The 13,338-nt window shown below is 42.4% G+C and overlaps 1 protein-coding gene across 1 annotated transcript in view; it reads right to left on the bottom strand.

The window, feature by feature from the left end:
- The window catches only part of PLEKHF1 (pleckstrin homology and FYVE domain containing 1), a 33,416-nt gene extending 20,488 nt beyond the window's left edge, over positions 1-12,928 (bottom strand). Inside the window, exons 1-2 of the mRNA XM_007474802.3 lie at positions 12,750-12,928; positions 3,612-3,685 (exon numbers count right to left, since the gene is read on the bottom strand). The gene's annotated coding sequence lies outside the window, so the exon portion shown is untranslated. The remainder of the gene's footprint in view (positions 1-3,611; positions 3,686-12,749) is intronic.
- Between the last annotated feature and the right edge of the window lie 410 nt (positions 12,929-13,338).

The raw sequence follows: 13,338 nt of genomic DNA on the forward strand, positions 1-13,338 counted from the left end.
TGGCAGACACTACATGCCATATCCACATGTACGGGTTGATCTCTGCACACCTGGCAGAGTCCTCAAACCATAAAAGACACAGTGGGATCAGCAAGATGGTCATCAACAGCTCTTTGACCAGACTTTCCCCCTTGGAGCTGCTTTTCCACTTGGGTGTTCAAGTCATGTTATTCCTTACAAGGCTACTCTGGGGGCTGATGGGATTTATACCTGTGGAAGAAAGTGTCCATGGGAGAACACTGTTACTTTCTTACCCTACCTCTTGACTCTGAGAATTTTCACTGGTTGACCCTCATACCTGGAATAACCTCCCTCCTCATCTCTGTCTCCTAATTTTCCTTACTTTCTTCATTTCTCAGCTAAAATCTCATCTTCTCCAGGAAGCCTTTCCCAGATTCCCCAAATTCTAGTGCCTTCCCTCTGATGATTATTTCCATATTAACCTGTATGTCGCTTGTTGTTCAGTGACTCTCTCTTTAGATTGTGAGCTCCTTGAGGACAGGGACTGTCTTTCACTTTCCTTAGTATCTCCAGCAGGTAGCATAGTAGTCACTTTAAAAAATGTGTGACTGACTGATATATTCTTAAAGGCCTTTGATTTGAATTATGTCCTCCAGCTAACTAGTGAGGGAAACCTGAGCAGACCCCCAACAGAACATCCATAAGCATATATAAACATGTCAAGGTCCCAGTAGCAGTATGTACCAGATAAGAACTTAGGTTAGGGGTCAAGCAGACCCCCAGCAGAAAACATAAACATGCCAAGGTTCCAACAATAGTATGTACCAGATAAGGACTTACGGGTCATACATGCTGATGGGTATTTAAACCTCTACATTCGCGAGCTACAGTTGGAACTCCTGTGCTGAGCTCCCCTGGTGCGCACCAGCTCAATAATGACCCTTTTGCCTGATTGTACTGTTTACTGGTCTTCCCTGGTGGTGGGCAACAACCAGGACCCTAACACTAGTAAGTGTAAACATATCCGTGGGAGCTCATGAGAGATGGTTTTAAATATCTTGAAGTTAGGGTAGCTTTGTCACTTGGGAGTTATCTAAATTCTTGTTGACATGTAAAAATTTTAGAGGGGTTAAATAAGTCAATATATTTGTTGGGGGGGATAAAGAGAGAGGGAGGGAGACAAAGGGAGAAAAAGAGAAAGAGGGAGAGAATTAGTGAGAGAGAGTGAAAAAGGGAGAGAAAGGGAGGTAGAGAGAGACAGAGAGAGACAAAGAAAGAGAGACAGAGAGAGGAGAGAGACAGAGACAGAGATACAAAGAGAGAGAGGAAGGGGGAGAGAGACACAGAGAGAAGATAGAAACCATGCTATCACTGGCCTACTTGCCTAATTTGGGTGAGAACAGACATGGCTTCTGCATTCTCAGAAGCTAGGGCTGGAGAGGAAATGAAGAGAAATGTGTTTTACTCAAGCTTCACCCACCATGCATGACTCAGTTCCGATCTTTGAAGAGGAAGCAGGTGAACTTCCCCCCTCCTCTTCTCAAGCACACATATACACAATCTCTAGCCTGACACAAGCCACAAGATGTTCTCTGGCCATTGAGCAGTGAGTGAGTCAAGGTTCTGAGGAAGGAGGGGAAGAGATATGCTCCCTGATGGAGGAGGACATGACCCCTGGGTTATGGCCTTGATCTCTACTTCCTACCTACAGATAGAGTTCATGCAGATGCTATTTCTACTGCTTTTTCTAAAAGTCACTCGTTTTTGGCATCTACATAGTCAAATGCCAAAAATACAGATATGCCTTAAGCAAATTGGATTATTTGTGCCCACCATGGGTTCCCCCATTATTGGCCATCTGGATCCCAGGCTGCTACCAAATCAGAGGAGATTCACATAGAAAAAGGCAGTATAGATTAGTGTCAAGAGTCCTAGTTTAAGAGTCAAGACACCCCAAATTCAAACTATGACTTTTTACCTATATGACTCTTTACTTTACCTGGGCCTCAGTTTCTTCAACTGTAAAATGAGGAAACTGGGTTAAATAAATTCTAAGGTTCTTTCTAGTTGTAAATCTATGAATTTATATGTGTGTGTATGTGTTATACTGCAGAGGAGTATTTACTAGTGTCTGGCACATAGTAGATGCTTCATAAATATCAACTGGTTAGTTGGTTAGTTGATTGAAAGTAGTTGGTTAATTGAAAGTGTTTTTTTTTTAACCTTACCTTCCACCTTAAAATCAATACTATGTATTGGTTTCAAGGCAAAAGAGTGGTAAGGGCTAGGCAATGGGGGTTAAGTGACTTGCACAGAGTCACATAGGAAATGACTGAGGCCAAATTTGAATCCAGGACCTCCTATCTCTAGGCCTGACTCTCAACCTACTGAGCTATCCAACTTCCCCCTGAAAGAACTTTTAAAAAAATTTTAAGCTGTAACCTTCATTTTCTCCTATGAACAAAGATGAGAATATTAAAATCTCTTAAAATCATGTATCACCTTATACTTTTCAAAGTGTTTTTCTGTGCCTTAGCTCCTAAGTGTGCCCAAATCTTCAGAACTTGAAATAGAGTATCTCACACACATGCAGATGTCCAGTTCTGATCTAGCCTCATAGAATGAGACCTGACAAGTCTGACAGCTCTGATAGAATGTTTGACTTTCCAAGGATGGCTGTAGAGTCCTCAGCAAAAGGTGAGACCCTGCACCCACTGAGCTCCTGCCCAGATGACACTGGTGACAAGGAGATGCTATTGATAGTTAGACTAGCCTCCAGCTGGATGTTATACAGAAGAGGGGGAAGATGCCTGATACAAAGGGCAGAAAAACCAGACAGGAGCGAGATAATGAGTCAGAACAAACAATGAGACAGAAGAAAATGAGTATGCAGTTGCTGACTAGATCTGGGGTAGAGGGGAAAGGGTGAGAGGATCATAACATTCAATCCAATTCCTTGGCAGGCTTGTTAATCCCTCTGAAAAGGTTTTGAAGTCTCCTTGTGCCTCACAGAACAGCAGCCAGGAAGGACCATGTAGACACTGTTTTTTTTTTAAATCACTGACTAAAGGACCAGAACTCTGTGCCTTGAATAGTGGGGGAGGGGGCAAGGCATGGGGAGAAGTGTATGGTTAATTATATGGGTCAAATACCATAAAAAAAATCTCTGTATACAGATTTCAAAATCCCTCAGGTAAAACCTACTTACTTGAACAATGCTGGATAAAACCAAATTTGAGAACAAGCAAAAGACTCCTAGAGTTAAGCATCTGACTTAACTTTCTTTGTCTGATTCTGTGAATTAATTTGAATAAAGAACTTCCTGAAAGGAAATTCTTTTTTTCAATTTGAATCAGGAACTGCTTAGCAATTATAGTCTTAGTCCGTTATCTGGGGCATGGAGAGGTTCAATGATGTGCCCAGGGTCATATGGCCATCGTGTGTCAGAGAGAGGATTTAACTCAAGTCTTCCTGGCACCAAGGTTAGCCACCTATCCCCTGTGCCACACTACAATCTTAGCTTATATATTATTCCACTTTATTCCAGTACAGAATAGATACAGATTGCTACACAGATGTAGCAACTATGTGCCAGGCACTATACTAAGCACAAATGCAATCAAACAAAATGGTACCCTCAAGGATCTTACCTTTGAATCAGAGAAGGCCACGCACATAGGAATTCTGAATGCAAGGATGGAGGTATTAGTACTGGGTGCCACTCCTGTTGGTAGGAAAGAAGGAAGCATTTATATATAGGTAAGGGAGCATCAGGCAAAGAAGGGAATTAGAAAAGAAGTTCCAGTGTCTAGGTGGAGATGGGAGATATCAAGTAAATAGCTCATTCAATGTGACCAGGTGTCTTCAGTACTGTTGATTGATTATCCAGTGCCCATTTTAAATCTTGGCCAAGTGCTTTCTGAATGGTGATGACATAAGTGAGTTCAAGGAGACAGTGTTGGGAAAGACACCAAGAAAATCAGGGAGACTTCTAAGTTAGATAGATAATTCATCAAGGAACATTAAAGCAGTATACCCTCTGTGTAAGGCACCATGCTAATTAGCAATGAGCCAATGTACTATACTGGGAAGCTAAGTGGCACAGTGGAAAGAGTAGTAGGCCTGGAATTAGGAAGAGGTGAATTCAAATCTGGCCTTGGACACTAATAGTGTGACCCTGGGCAAATCATTTAATCATGTTTGCTTCAGTTTCCTCATTTGTAAAATGAGCTGGAGAAGGCAATGGCAAACCACTCTAGTATCTTTGCCAAGAAAACCTCAATTGGGGTCACAAAGAGGTGGATACAACATCAACAAGAGCAGAATATATCCCACTATGTCCAGTTGAGTCATTTGCACACATTTTGTGCCTCATGTAGACATCAGAAGACAGATAGGGATGTCTCACTCCCTAACAGGCCTTTCTTTCTTTCTTTCAATAATTTGAGTTTGCTGCCCTCAAAAATGCCATTCCTATTCTATTGCCCCAACTCAGGGTGAACCCAATCTGCTAAAAGGGCTTTATGTTCAGGTTCTCCTAACTTATACAAAGTGAGAGAGCTATCTCAAGAGGGAGTGAGTACCTTGTCAATAGAGGTATTCAAGTGGAGACAACAGGGAAGCCATAGAGGTGATTCCTATTCATGTCTGAGGTCCCCTTCTCAACCTGATATTCCATGATTCTGGGATAAGCTATTTGTGACCTGAAGTTTTCCTTTCCTTCAGGTCTAAGTGACTCTCTTATATGCATGATGCTTAGAATAGCTTAAAGGAAGAAAAGAAACTCCAGGAAAAGGAAACACCAGGGGCCAAAGGGTTGACAGAGGCAGAAGTGAACACTTCCCTGAGTTCCAAGTGTTCCCTTTCAGACCCAGCTCTTGCTCTGTTCCTCTGAAGAGGAAGGAACTCATCTAGGAATCATTCAAGGGACCTATTGGAAGCTACCTATACCAGAGACTCACCAGTTCTGTTCCCCAAATCAGAATCCAATTTCACACTCATGATTTTGGGATTACCCTCATTTAAAGCTATGCTCTGATTTTCTCAGTGGATCTCACTGTGTTATGAAGATTTTTTGTCTTCCTGGTAAATACAGTACAGTCTGGGAAAATGGAGAGCTTTCATTTTTCCTTACCAGTGAAGTAAAACGCTATCATTTAGGGATGGAAAAGCAGAGAGCAAATTAAAAAGTCACCACTTAATTTGGGGTCTGATTGCCATGGGATGGAAAATAATAATATTGCTCTTTCTAGCCTTTCTTCATGTCACTTTTCTTAGGCTGTTAGGGGGAAAGAGGCCATCTGCTGAGATGGCAACATCTGGGCATTTTCTTATCTTCCTTTCCTGTGAGGGAAAAAGTTTGGAATGGAGAAAAAAATCCCCTCATGGACATTAAATAAGCACCATTAAAAACAACAATTATAACCACCTGGAAATTAATTTTCAATGGCAGTATAATACAGGGCCAAAGTTGATGAAGCAAGGTATGGTCATGACATATCTAGCCCCAAAGGTGAGTGAATAAGAAAGGGGCAAAATAAACATTAGGAAGGATGGGAATTTCTTGAGGAGCCTTAGGTGCCTCTGTGCTTCCATCCACAAAAGGACTTCCCACAGGAAAGGTGATTTGGAAATACCAATAGTCATCAACAAAGACCAGCCTCCCCAGGCAGTAGCCAAAAGGAATTTTACAGAGATAATATTTGTAAAGTGTTTGGCATTGTGCTTGGTCCATGGTAGCTGCTTAATAAATGCTTGATTTCTCCTTTTCTCCCTCCTTTCCTCCCTTTCTCCTCCTTTCCTACCTTCCCCTTCTCCCTAACCTCCCTTCTCTTCCCTCCCTCCTTTCTTCCTTCTTCCTTTCTTCCCTCCTTTAGCCATCAGAGTGGAAACAGCTCCTTTTTAGGACTAGAATGCATTTAGAGACTGAAGGAAATCCAGTAAACATTGAATAAAATCCTCTCATTTTATTTATAGATGAGGGAACTGAGGCTGAGAGAGATAAGTTGAATTGTCTGGTATCAACACACAATAAGACCCTTATTGAACTCTCATCCTCTGATTTCCCAAATTCTATGTTCTTTCTACCACGCCTAATACTGCTCATATCAGTCATATGTAGTGAGTAATATCATAGACCCTCCTCTGAGACTGAAGGGAATTTTTATAGCTACTTCTTGAAACTAGTCAACTCCCTCTCTTTTTTTGGTAGGGTATTTGTGCTTCCCTCCTTTTGGAAACAACAACAACAACAACAACAACAAACCCAGAAAATGGCATCTCTATCCCTAATCTCTCATTATAATAATAGTTGACATTTATATAGTACTTTATGTTTTATAAAGTACTTTACATTATTATCTCATAAGTGCTTTTTATATTATTAACCAACTTGATTCTCACAGTATTGATGTGAGGCAGGTATTATTATCTCTGTTTAATAGAAGAAGAAACTGAGGTTCAGAGGGTAATCTGCCTAGGGCCACATACCTAGGAAGTATCTGAGATAGGATTCAAATGCGAGTCTTTCTAACTCCAAATCCACTTCTGAATCCACTATGCCAATGCTATGTCCCAACTTCACTTTAACAAAAATGGGAGTTTTACTCAATGCTCATTGGATTTTTTTTATCACTAAATGCTTTCTGATTCTAAGGAGGAACTGTCCTTACTCTGATGGCTATAGGAAGGAAGGAAGGAAGGAAGGAAGGAAGGAAGGAAGGAAGGAAGGAAGGAAGGAAGGAAGGAAGGAAGGAAGGAAGGAAGGAAGGAAGGAAGGAAGGAAGGAAGGAAGGAAGGAAGAAGGAAAGAAGGGAGGGAGGAAGGAGGAAAGAAGGAAGGAACGAAGGCTTTAAATATGATGACTGTTGAAGGAACGAGATATAGGTGAAACCCTTCAGCATGAGTTTTATGACTCTTTCTGACCTGGGCTATCCTATGTATCTAAGTTACTATTATTTCCCATGACTTCCCTAGGGGAGAGCCTCTAGGGCCTCAAATCCTACCTACTTTCAGGAGATCTTTCCAGTGGCCCCAGGGGTTAGTCCCTTCTTTCCAAGATTATTTTCCATTGATGGGGCATTTATCTTAAACATACACAATAATTTGCATTGTCTCCCCAGATAGAATCTGGGCTCCTTGAGAGCCAGGACCTATTTTTTCCTTCCTTCATTTTCCTAACACTTAGGGTAGCACATAATAAACACTTGATAAATGCTTGTTGAATCACTGATCTACCTAGGTCAGTTTCCCCTCTAACTCACAAACATGCCTTTGTTCCCATTATTTTTCCTGCTTGAACCCCTTCACTTACCCAAATCCTACTCATCCCTCAAAGTTCTGCCTGATCTAATCCCGGAAACTTTCCCTCATCACTTTAGCCTTTACTGATTATGACAAATTGTGTGTGTGTGCCACCCAATTTAGGATTTCATTTTAATCCATTTTGGTTGGTCCCCTATTATTATACATATACACACACGTGTTATCTCTGTTACTAGATTCTAAACTGCAAGGGGAAAGGAATCATGCCTCATATGTCTCTTGTATCTATCAGAGCATTTAGCACAGGGATGGACACTTAATTGCTGCTTAAACAATTAAGCATCTTACAGATTTATAGGATTTAGAACTAGAAGGGTCCTTGGAGACATAGGAAGTAACTTGTCCAAAGTCATGCAAGGCAAGAGAGCTTGGGCCTCTGACTTGAAATCTAGCACTCTTCCCACATCAACTGTATTAGCATCTTCTGCCTAGGATTCCTTACCTCTATATATATCTTACTTCCCTTACTAGATGGAGGGCAGGAAACACATCTTCCATTTTTTATTTTCTCAAAACAGGCAATGTGTGATGTGTGAAATACGAATCTGGATTTAGTATCAAGAAAGCTGGGATAGAGTCTAGCAAGTAGAACCATAGAGATCATTTGCCCCAGAGAGGGTAGTGACTCATCTGAGATCAAAAGTACACTACCACTATATCATGCCTGGTGTTCAAATATTTTCTCTGACATTTAAAAGTTGCATGATCAAAAGCCTCCCTGAGCTTTGGTTTCTTCATCTGTAAAATGGAGATAATGATACCTGTGTACTATGGTTCTGTGGGTAGAGATCTGATCTCTGAATTAGTAAGTTTGTTGTTATTCAGTCATTTTAGTCATGTCTGACTCATCATGATCCCATTTGGAGTATTCTTGGCAAAGTTATGGAGTGGTTTGCCATTTCCTTCTCTAGTTGATTTTACAGATGGAAAAAAAAAAAACTGAGGTAACCAGGGTTAAGTAACTTGCCCAGAGATTTGAACTCATGGTAGATGAGTCTACTTGACTCTGGCACCCTATCCACTGCACTACTTAGCTGCCCTTCCTGTATTGGGCAGTCCTAGATTCAATTCTTGTCTCTGATACATACTGGCTGTGTGACCCTGGGCAAGGCACTTACTGTCCTAGTACCCCAAATAGCATTATAAGACTAAATTCCCATTTGGATTGGGAAAGGGAATTCTCTATACCAATAAGATCTCAACTTTCCCCTTCCCCCAGACAAGGGATGTTAACCTGAAGTCCTTGGACAGATTTCAAGGGTCCTGTGAACTTAGTTGGGGGAAAAAAAAAGGTTACACCTTTATTTATGTTTGGTTATCTTTTCAATTCTGTTTATTTTGTTTTATGCCTTTAAAAATATTATTCTCAAAAGGAGTTTCATAGGCTTCACCAGATAGCCACAAAGATTTGGATCCCCTGCCCTAAGTACAGAGTTCAATCCTCAGGTCTTCTCCTAGGGCCAGGGAACATTTACAACTACTTTCCACTTGGACCTGGTGGTTCTGAAAGAATAAATCCTTGAATACTAGGCTACATTCCTTTTTCCCCTTGGCCTGTTAACAAGATCATACTTGCTGTACCCTTACATGGCCCCGTCCCAGCTTCTTTCCCTCAGTGTTCTTTCCATGCAATGCCAGAACCAGCTCATGGAGGACAGTTGGCAGGGCAGGTCATATTTACTCAGAGAACAGGACCCAAATCACAAGGTCTTGGCAGTCCTGGAGGGCTGACGTGTAGAACACAATGCAATTCCAGAGGCCAGCAGGATACAACTAACTTCCCTGGCTGTTGGAGCCCAAAAGGAAATCACAAGCCTTTAGATAGCCAGCCAGTGGGAACAGCTGGAACCAACTCTCTTTGAAAACACACAGACACTCAGTTTGGATCTGAATTTTAGGTGTGGCTAGTGAGCAGTAGTCACTGGGAAAGAAGCAGCTGGGACCTGGGTCTTGGGAGGAAGACACCTGGAATGAGAGGGGGAAAATACCTTTTGTTTACTTCTAAAGAAGAAAAGCATCAATAGAAGTTAACTCAGTATATCCCAATCAATCAGCAACAACCTGGATCTAGGGGAAGTAACATGGGTCATAAGAATTTTGGGCTTGGCATTGGAGAAACTGGGTTCAAATCTTGAATCTGGCATTTGCCATTGGTGGGACCTTGAGCCAGCCATGTCTCTTCTCTAAGTCCCAATTTCTTAATATATAAAATGAAGGGGTTAGACTAGCTGGTCTTTAAGGTCCCTTCCAACTCTGTGATCCCAGTACCCCTCGCTTTTAAAAAGTGTGAAGCAAATGTCAACTGTGACTATCAATGAATAATTGTGTTCTGTGCCTGAGAAGTGGGTCAGTGGCCTGGAGATGTACAGATCTCAATGAACACAAGAGTTCCTCACTTTCCTGGCTCAGCGTCTCCATTTGTTTAAAGAAGATCACAGGGCTGGAAAGGACTTTTGAGATTGTGTAGTTCAACCATCTCGTTTTACAGATAAAGAAATTGAGGTAAATTTAAAAAGAGAATCAACCTGCCCAATGTCACAGGGAATTATAGTGAACTGGGCAGAAACTATAACTCAAAACTTCTGATATCCAATGTCAGGGGCTTTCCACTGTCCCCCATTGAGATAATTTTATCTTTTCCCTCCATCCCTCCCAGGAGATGAGGGAATAGAGTTAGGACTTCATCTATTAAGAACTTGTCCATCCTCCACATGGCAGTGGTCAGCCTGTCATATCAAAGGACCACAAAATACTACAACTTCAGACATGTAAAGGGTCTCAGGAATCATCTGATCTAACCCATATCTAAACAAGAATCCCTTCTCCAAGAAAAAGGACAAGTGGTCATCAAGCTTTGGCTTAATGACCTCTAGGGAGGGGTAACCCATTACTTTTGAGGCTGCTTACTGTATCTGTGGATGATTCAAACTGTGGGGAGGCTTTCCCTTACATCAAGCCACAGTTTTCCCTTTGTAACTTCCATCCATTACTTAGTTCTGTCCTCAAATGACAGCCCTTCGAATATTTGAAGACAACTATCATGCCTCCGGTGACCTTGTGCTCAGTGCTAACAGGTGGGGATTTACCCTATAAGGGCCCTGAGTTTGATTTCTCTGGGAAAAACCCTAACTTCTGCTATACCGTCCATGCTTCCTCATTGAGCATTGTCATCCATCAGTCAACAGGCATTTATTAGGCATCTACTACATACCAGACACTGTACTAAGAACTAAAAATATGAGAACAATGATGAAATGCGTGTCTACCTTCGAAGAGGTTATCACCTGCAAAGTGAGTCTGTCCTATTAATTGCTATATGACAAGGTTATTCCACTTGGGCTCTAAAATGTATAGGTTTGGTTTTGGGCAGATGAGTAGAAGGTGCCTGAGCACGGCAGGGTAGACAGGAGCCTTATTATGTTATCAGAAAATATTTGATTCATCAGACAGGTTACAGCATCATTGACTCATAAGGGAAGAAAAGATTACAAAGTGTTTTGAGATCTTAGGGGCCAAGGACAAGATGCTATAAATTGTTGGTGCTGTAACCTTACACTCACTACTACCTGAGTAGGAATTACTTTTTAGATACTACCCCGGAGGTGAAGAGAATAAAGAAAAGGCCCCTTTGGTCCTAGATTCACATGGTTCTGAAGTCTAGAAAGAATTTGTATTTAACCACCCTATGATCAGAATGCATGGGATTTTAAAGCCACTTCTACACCCCACATTGACTGAAACTGCATTCCTACTGAACAGATTACTAATCCAGGACCAAAGTAAAGCTATTGTTTTCAGATGGTTTTGCCCTAAAGCCTACAACTTTCCTTCACCAAAGGGCCATTTACTAGACAGAGAGGTGAGTTTCTTGATCCAAAACCTGATTCCTCTATTCCTCTTCTCAGCCTGCCTCCAGACTTTGAAGGCGGCCTTGTTCTCATGTCACCTGGCCCCACACTCTGGTCTAAGCTTGCAAGACTGGAGACTCCACTCTACTAGCTTTTCCCAGTTCTCATTATCTCTTTGAGGCTAACCTCTAGCTAGAAGAGAGTTAGTTCCCTGGGATCCAGGCCTGACCCAAGTAAAGTCAAGCATTTACAAAGTGCCTATTGAGTACTTAAAGTCAGAGGAATTAGATTTGGAAGGGTCCTTGTAGACCTGTCCTTACAGGTGAATAAACTGAGGCATCTAAAAGGATAAAAGTATGTTTCACATGGTTAATAAGGTACAGGCCCAAGTCATCTTATTTCAAATATAGTACACTATATTTGGATACTATACATTGTACCACAGACACTGGAGTACAATCATTACAACCCAATTTGCTCTCAAGGAGTTTGCAATCTAATGTATTTGTGTAGGAGAAGACAAGAACCCAAATCATTCTGATAATGTAAAGGAGAAGTTTAGGGAAAATGTGATGAAAACTTTATGGTGAGGGAAAGAATTTTCATCTCACTGAAGCCTTCATAGAGAAGATTATATCTGCAGAGAGATTTGAAAGTAAGGGAGAGATCTTATGACAGAAATCAGAAAAATATGTTCCAGGAATTACTATTTAGGATGGTATTAGCAAGGGCCCTTGACATGAATCAGAAAAAGAAGAGGAACATAGAGGAACCTAAATTGGCTGGAACCTGGATTATGTGAAAAGGAATTAGTATAAGACAAAGCTAGGCAGGTAGGTTGGAGTCTGCTTGTAGGGGGCCTTGAATGTCAGGCATTTATATTTATATTATATCTCTATTCCATGGACAATGGGGAGCCACTGAAGTTTCCTGGGAAGGCAAGTGACATGATTATGATAGTCCATTAAGAGGCTTAATCTGACAATGTGTGAGGGATGAATTAGAGAGGAGATAGACAAGACAGGAAGATGAACAGGGAGGCTATTAGAAGAGTCCAGAAGAGATGAGTCTGAATGAGGATGTCTGCAGTGACATTGGTGAGGAAGAGCTAATGGGAAAACTATTATTGGAGCAGAATCAATAGACTTGGCAAGAGATAGAGTCAAAGATGACTCCAAGCTCATAAAGATGGAAGGATGAGATGATAGGAAGCAGAAATGGAGAAGTGAGGGGTGGGGAGATTAAAAAGGGGCAGATTTTAAAAGCCAGTATAGCTCAACCTGAGGAGAAGCTAGACAGAAGTTTGGGTGTGTGGGGTAGTGGTGGTGGGGGGAGTACAAGATGGGGAACAAGGGACAAAAGTGAGGTCAAGAGGCCAGGGAAGAGCAAACAGAGTAGGGGCAGGGGTCTGGGGAGTCAGGAGACAAGGGTCAGGGTGGATCTGGGGGGGGGGGGCCCAGCTGAGATACAGAACCACACGTGAGTTCAGCAGCACCCAATATTGGGTGGCAGTGCATCCGTGGCATAGGAAGGGGGCCAAGAAGGCTGACGTGGGGTAACACCCTAGGGGAGCATTGTAAGTGGCCTGAGCCCAGGTTAGTGATGGGGGCTTTTTACCTTATCCCTGCAGGATCTCGTCTGGATTGCAACTGACCAGTGTTGGTCCTGGGTTGGGTCCAACCAGGACAGGCCGGAGAGAGGGAAGTGCGACGTCAGGAACAGCCCCAGCTCCGGGCCTGACAGTCCCGGGATGGAACGTTCAGATTCCCTAACATTCCACCCACCCGGGTTTCGTCCTCGCTTCCTAGCCAATCAGAGCCTCCCCCCGTGGTCAGTCTGAGCTCCACCCTCGCTCGCTACTCCCACTTCAGGGAGGATAATCCAATAGATACGTAGGACCTGCCGGGGGCCGGAGGGGGCGGGGCCAAGAGGACCTGAAGCTCATGATAATGCTGGGGAAAGTTCGGCTATTGGGTTCGGGGATGCAATCTTGGGGAGTTACCTGGCTTTCTCCCCTCGTCTGGGCTTAAAGTTCCTCAAATCAAACACCTTTAATTTCGCTTATCTTGCCTTTAAAATCCCAAAGGCAATCTACCTAGGAGATTTTGCCAGAGGAGTAGTTTTTACATGTTTATCTCCAATAAACATCCCATCAAAGCCTTTCTTCACCCCTCCCCCAGGGGCGGGGCTGAGAACCCAGAGAAAG

The sequence above is a fragment of the Monodelphis domestica genome, chromosome 1 (genome assembly GCF_027887165.1).
Source record: "Monodelphis domestica isolate mMonDom1 chromosome 1, mMonDom1.pri, whole genome shotgun sequence".
Lineage (NCBI taxonomy): Eukaryota > Metazoa > Chordata > Mammalia > Didelphimorphia > Didelphidae > Monodelphis > Monodelphis domestica.